Genomic DNA, 6,402 nt, shown 5'->3' on the forward strand with positions numbered 1-6,402 from the left:
AATGGATCCCAATATTTGATACGGTCTATGAGCCCCCAACTCCCCGAGCTCCACCAGTCACACTGCTCGGGCACTGGGCAGAATATGTGCCCACCAGATAGAAAATGCTCAGCCCGGTGGCTGATTGGTGGTCCTGCAGCCATATGTGTAGTCCGGCTTCCATGTTTGTAATTTTTTGAGTGTCAAAATCGGCAGAAAATCAAAACATAATCCGGGTGACCATGGATGAGCTCCAGGGGACCTCCCCACCAACACCCCAGTTAAGGTTAAAAAATATGTCCATTTGGGGAGAACTCTAGCTTTAAGCTTTACGCTTTAGGCTGCGTCCCCGCTAGCGCTGAGCTCGCTGAGCAGGCGGCGTTTGGCGAGGCGACTTGCATATAAATATATATGCACGTCCCTGCTCACGCTATGCGCGTGCACACACGCTCACCGGCGCTCTGCGCTTACATAAACAAATTTTTCTGACTTACAAGCGCGCTCAGCTTCCCCTGCATCATCCCCGCCCCTCTCCCCCCCGCGAGCGCTTGCGAAATTTTAAAGGACAACCTGCGCTCATGCTTGGAGAGCTCTCCAAGCATGAGCGCGCTCAGCGCCAGCGGGGCAAAGCCTTACAGTGTCCTTATGACGTACAAGGTACATCATAGGGACTTGCTTGTTTTTTAAGGGCTGATTGGGCTGAACGTTTTGACTGCCCCCCTCTACTTCTGTTTATTGCATTAGGGGCTTAGGCTGCGTCCCCGCTAGCGCTGAGTGTGCTGAGCGGGCGGCGCTTGCCGCGGTTACTTATGTAGCGGGCATGTAAAATGGCTACAGTCATCTCTCCTGCTGACAGTAAGGCCTGGTAAGTTGTGGGCATGCCAGCAGTAATTATGGAGGTTTGCCCTCACACCCTGGTGAGGTGCCCTGTGTATGGATGGGAGTGGTCACAGGCTCTGACTCCGTGGTTAGTGATGTCAGAGGTGTGTCAGCTTCCAGAGTGTACATAAGGCACAGTAGAAAAGGTTGTAAGGAGGCGGTCACTGCTGCCGCCAGGGAAAATGATGAACTCCTGAAACGAACTCCTGAAACACCTGAGTGGGACACTGGCACCAAGAGGTTTTCATTCATGTTTATGCATTTTTTGCTTACTCTCTTCTTATCCGGATAGCTTGGCTAAGGACAATTCTGGTAGCACCAGTTTGTCTTATGAGGAGGAGTTCTGAGTAGTCCTGCCAGAGTTCTGAGAAGAGTAGCGTTATGTTATAGTAGCTGAGTAGGAAGTCTGTGTCCAGGGACCTGGCACAGAGTAAGGACATCCCGGCTGGGATAGGGAATCCCTATTAAAGGAGAATTACAACTTTCAAAGGGAAGCACTGAACGATGATGAGTGGCTAGAGAAACTACTGCGAGGGGCAGCTAGCCCACCTCAAGCAATAAAGATGCTCTTAATTACCAACCCTCTCGTGTACATGTGTGGAATGATTGTACAGAGAGGAGCACCACAGAGGAGTTCCTCGCCAGGACCATCCCCAAGTGACCGAAGGGACCCTGATGAGGTGGAGGCGCTGCACTGGAACTAGGTAGGACTCAGCACACTACCTCAGCTGCCTGTCTGGACGGGTCCTCCCCACACACCATCATGCGGGAGACTCAGGAGTCCTGTTGCCAACAGGTGCACCACCAGACACTATCACACTGTAATGGGGGCCAGTTAGACCACAGGGGCCAATGTGAGATTGGGTGGGTCAGGCCGGTGCACAAAAACCGTTACATTTGGAGGCGAGCTGCTGAGATCAGATCTGTCAACAGGACAGGCTCTAGCTAGGCACACTGGGAAACAGGGAGAGCGTCTGCTGCCACTCTGTGCTGCGTAGGGACGGACCTAGGGGTGGTCAGGGGCTGGCAGGGTATTGTCAGTTCGCAGGGACGACCTAGGGGCCTGAAAGGAGTGAGGGGTTTGGAGCCGGGCTATAGCTGACCGAGTCACTTTGAGGTAGTGCTAGTTGGTAGGACGCCAGAAGGGATAGCCTGTTAACGTGGTCAGGAATCCTGGAGAGGGTCTGCGCTAGGCTGACCAAGAGAGGTAGACGCCCCAAGTACTGCATGGCAGAGCCAGTGTACTCTAGCCCATTCCAGACACTTACCATAGGGAGCACAGACTGGGAGGAAGGAGTTACAGCAGACACTGAGAGAGTGAGCCTAGCCTGAGGTAGTGCAACATGAGTCCAGCCTAGATCAGGTACACATGTGGTGGTGCATCTGAGCAATCTTTATTGTACTGGTGTGGTGGCTGCCCCGCAGAGCGGAGCCCCATGTACGATAATTGGTACGAGAGCGTGACAACCCAAGGAATGGAGGATCCGCGTGGTGCGGAGAGCCCAACATGGCAACCAGAGGCTGATGGGGAAGGCACCCGTGGCGTGCGCCCCACTGAAGAGCAAACTGTCGCTGAGCTGTCTTTAACTAATCTGCTCTGGAGTGGAGCGAAGGCTGTGGCTGCCCCGTTTTTGTCCTGTCTGGGCACCGAGGGGCCACCCTTGAAGAGTGTGAGGACATTGTGATAACTGGGGGGGAACACAGCGAGGGAAGCAAATAAACTGACATTTCGGGCTTAAAAGCCACCCAAAATGGCGGTTCCCGCTTGCTAGGGAGACCGCGTGGGCCAGTCGCAGAGAAATTGGCTGATCCAGGACTTGCAAAAAGCTTGCCGGGAATGGCGCGAACAGCAGAGCCCCGCCCTGATGGGGGGTATGGCGCGAAAGCTATGGCTGCGCCTTCATGGACAGTGACTCACTCGGCCCCTGTGCTGAGTCAACCGCTTAGTCTATGGGACCCTCCCCTGATTTCCACCAGGGGGAGTGACTTTCAATTATGGCCTGTGGGAATGCACCCACTGGGCCCAGGGACTGATATCCAGACGGCACCACTACAAGAAGTAGTTCCGGCCGCGGAGGTAACGTGCAAAAAGGAGGGATATTTTGCACGGAAAGCAGCTGCCAGAAGAAGGCGGGAACTAGCCGCGGGCAAAGAATCCCCCTCTGATGAGGAAATTGGCGCGAAAACGCAGACCGCGCCCACCAGGACTGAGAAAGGCGCGGCCTTAATTAAGGGGCATGCTATTCCCCTGTGGGATCCGCCCATAATTGCAACCCCTGGGGGCAGGTTCCAGCTATGTCAGCGGAAGGAGGAGCCGAAGCAGGAAGTGGCTGGCCCAGAAGCTTCTACCGGTCAGTTGCGAGGAACCACTGACCTGGAGAGACCCATACTGAAAGTGGTCCCTACTAAAAGAATGGCCTGCTCCTCCACTGTGGGCACTATGGTCTCCACCCAGCCCTACTCGGTACCCGGCGGGGTACTGGTAGTCAGGGTGGCCAACACCGAGACGGTGGTCGGGCTCTGCCTTCAATGCGGGCTGCCCGGAGGCATTGTTAACACAGCGGCACGCTGCCCACAATGCGGGACATTATACTTGTGGCCAATGCCGACGTTCATTCCGATCCAATCTGCTGACCCCCCGGGGGATACGGCTAGGCGCTCCGCCGAGTCCCCTGGTGCACTGTGGATCAGTCGTGCAAGTCCCGGAGAAAGGGGACTGGAGTCGATTAAATCGGCTGGGTCAGCAGCAACCGAGACGGTCGGGTCACCCCCCGACCACACTGAAAAAAGACTATCGCCCCAATCGGTGACCCCTAAGTCGGGGAAGGGAGACTACTCGGATGAGGATCTCCGCGAGCTAGCGGAGGTGAAATCGAGGCCCAGGACAGAACCGGGGAGAACGACACCCCGTAGCGTGAGTAGCAACCTGGAAAGCAGGGCGTCCCCCGCAGATCGGCGAGCCGAGAGACGGAGTCCCAAGGCCCCAGGATATGGTGGCGACGGGCGAGAGACGCCTACACCCCTGCGGAATGGCAAGAGAAAGCCACTTACTTACCTTGCTCCGGTAGACGGTGTAGCGGAAACAAGGCCGTGCCAGGCCCAAGACGCACGTGCGGAGAAGATACCACTTCCGGTGGAGACGACGGCGGAACTTCCGGATGTCGTCATCGAGGAAGAGATCCCGCATGGGGGTCCCACCCAAGATGGCGGCGCTTCCGGTTCCGGAGAGGACATCATTTCCGGTGGCGACGGCGGAACAGACGGGAAGGATGCAGCGACGCTTCGGCGATCGGGTGAAGGTCCCTGATCACCTCAAGGGCCCAAGAGCTGGATGGGCAAACCGCAGACGGATGAGGGTGAGCTATCCTCCTTGGATCAGTCCATGGACAGCCGGGAACGGGTCGTAGCCCCGTGGCATATCCCCTCTTGCCCTTACGCCCAACCCCACGCCCTAGGTAAAATCCCTGCCCCCATCACCTGTTCCACGGGGTCCCCGCCTAGCCTGGAACTTGTGGACATACCTTTGGGGGGGGAGGAGAGAAGGACTGGGGAAAGACAACGCAGTTGCGCTACGGAGGGCATTTCTCGGGGAGGGGGAGAGTTAGGTAAGGCCGCGGTAGGCCGTGGTTGCCTCCTGCGACCAATAAAACAGAGGACAAGGCCCTGGGATCATCACGGTGGTCCGTACCACGGTCGGCACGGACATCGGGGGTATTCTCATGGGGGGATGCGGAAGAGAGTGACTCAGGGGATTCACACAGGTTCAAAGAACACCGTTGGTGGGCCCCACTCTTTGAAGGTTATGCGGCCTGGATGGATCGTACGCGATTCCTTATCCGAAGGGAGGATGTAGTTGATTTTTGGTGGGCCAAGGGAGAATTCACCCCTGAAAAGCGAGATAGGGAGCTGCAGGAACGGTGGTTTAAGATTGAGCACAGGGAGATAGAGCCCATGGGTCCCGAGACACTGTCCGATCCTGTGGATCCTGACGAACCCCTATCATGGGTGCTACCTGGGAGGGCAGGTAGGGCTGACCTGACTAGGATCAGTAGAGCGGAACGGGCAATAATGGCTCGATATAAGTCTTCCCACGGGTTGGAGTACCCTTATGTCCCTGAACCCCTCATGGAGGAGATAGAAGAGAACAGAGAAAGGTGGCTTAGGGAAACCATCGAGATGTACCTAGTCAATAAGGGGAGTGAAGTTACAGGAAGGAGGGCAGAGGACAGAATAGATCACCTGATGCGAGTGTGGAGTATAGGGAGGAATATACACAAACACAGGGTGACCTATAGGCCCGAGAGGGGACTGCCTAGGCACTATCATGTCATGGTCCTGGACATGGGTGGTAGAGAGGTTAAGAAACCTGACCCGAGTCACTATTATTAGGGGGTACTAAGGCATTTTGCGGGCTCGTGGCTGCTGGTCGGGGCGGGCTTGGCGAGATGTCACTGTGGTCATTTTTTTTTCTGTATAATGTACAATCTGTATGTTAACAATTATGTGTTATGTGTTACAGTGCTTCCTGGAAAAAGGTATTTAAATTTAGGTCCCAGCGAGGACGATGGGATTCACCAGGGGGATAATGTAGCGGTCATGTAAAATGGCTACAGTCATCTCTCCTGCTGACAGTAAGGCCTGGTAAGTTGTGGGCAAGCCAGCAGTAATTATTTAGGTTTGCCCTCACACCCTGGTGAGGTGCCCTGTGTATGGATGGGAGTGGTCACAGGCTCTGACTCCGTGGTTAGTGATGTCAGAGGTGTGTCAGCTTCCAGAGTGTACATAAGGCACAGCACTGTGTCTAAAAGTTCGGGTTCTGCTAAGTGGAGGAGGAGTTCTGAGTAGTCCTGCCAGAGTTCTGAGAAGAGTAGCGTTATGTTATAGTAGCTGAGTAGAAATCTGTGTCCAGGGACCTGGCACAGAGTAAGGACATCCCGGCTGGGATAGGGAATCCCTATTAAAGGAGAATTACACCTTTCAAAGGGAAGCACTGAACGATGATGAGTGGCTAGAGAAACTACTGCGAGGGGCAGCTAGCCCACCTCAAGCAATAAAGATGCTCTTAATTACCAACCCTCTCGTGTACATGTGTGGAATGATTGTACAGAGAGGAGCACCACAGAGGAGTTCCTCGCCAGGACCATCCCCAAGTGACCGAAGGGACCCTGATGAGGTGGAGGCGCTGCACTGGAACTAGGTAGGACTCAGCACACTACCTCAGCTGCCTGTCTGGACGGGTCCTCCCCACACACCATCATGCGGGAGACTCAGGAGTCCTGTTGCCAACAGGTGCACCACCAGACACTATCACACTGTAATGGGGGCCAGTTAGACCACAGGGGCCAATGTGAGATTGGGTGGGTCAGGCCGGTGCACAAAAACCGTTACACTTACATATATAGCTATATGTAAGTCCCCGCTCACGGGGTGCGCTCCTGCACGGGCACACACGCTCACCGGCGCTCGGCGCTTATGTAAACAAAAAATCTAACTTTCCAGCGTGCTCAATGCCACCCCCGGTCCCCTCACGCGCGCGCGCGCACG

The sequence above is a fragment of the Ascaphus truei genome, chromosome 4 (assembly GCF_040206685.1).
Source record: "Ascaphus truei isolate aAscTru1 chromosome 4, aAscTru1.hap1, whole genome shotgun sequence".
NCBI lineage: Eukaryota > Metazoa > Chordata > Amphibia > Anura > Ascaphidae > Ascaphus > Ascaphus truei.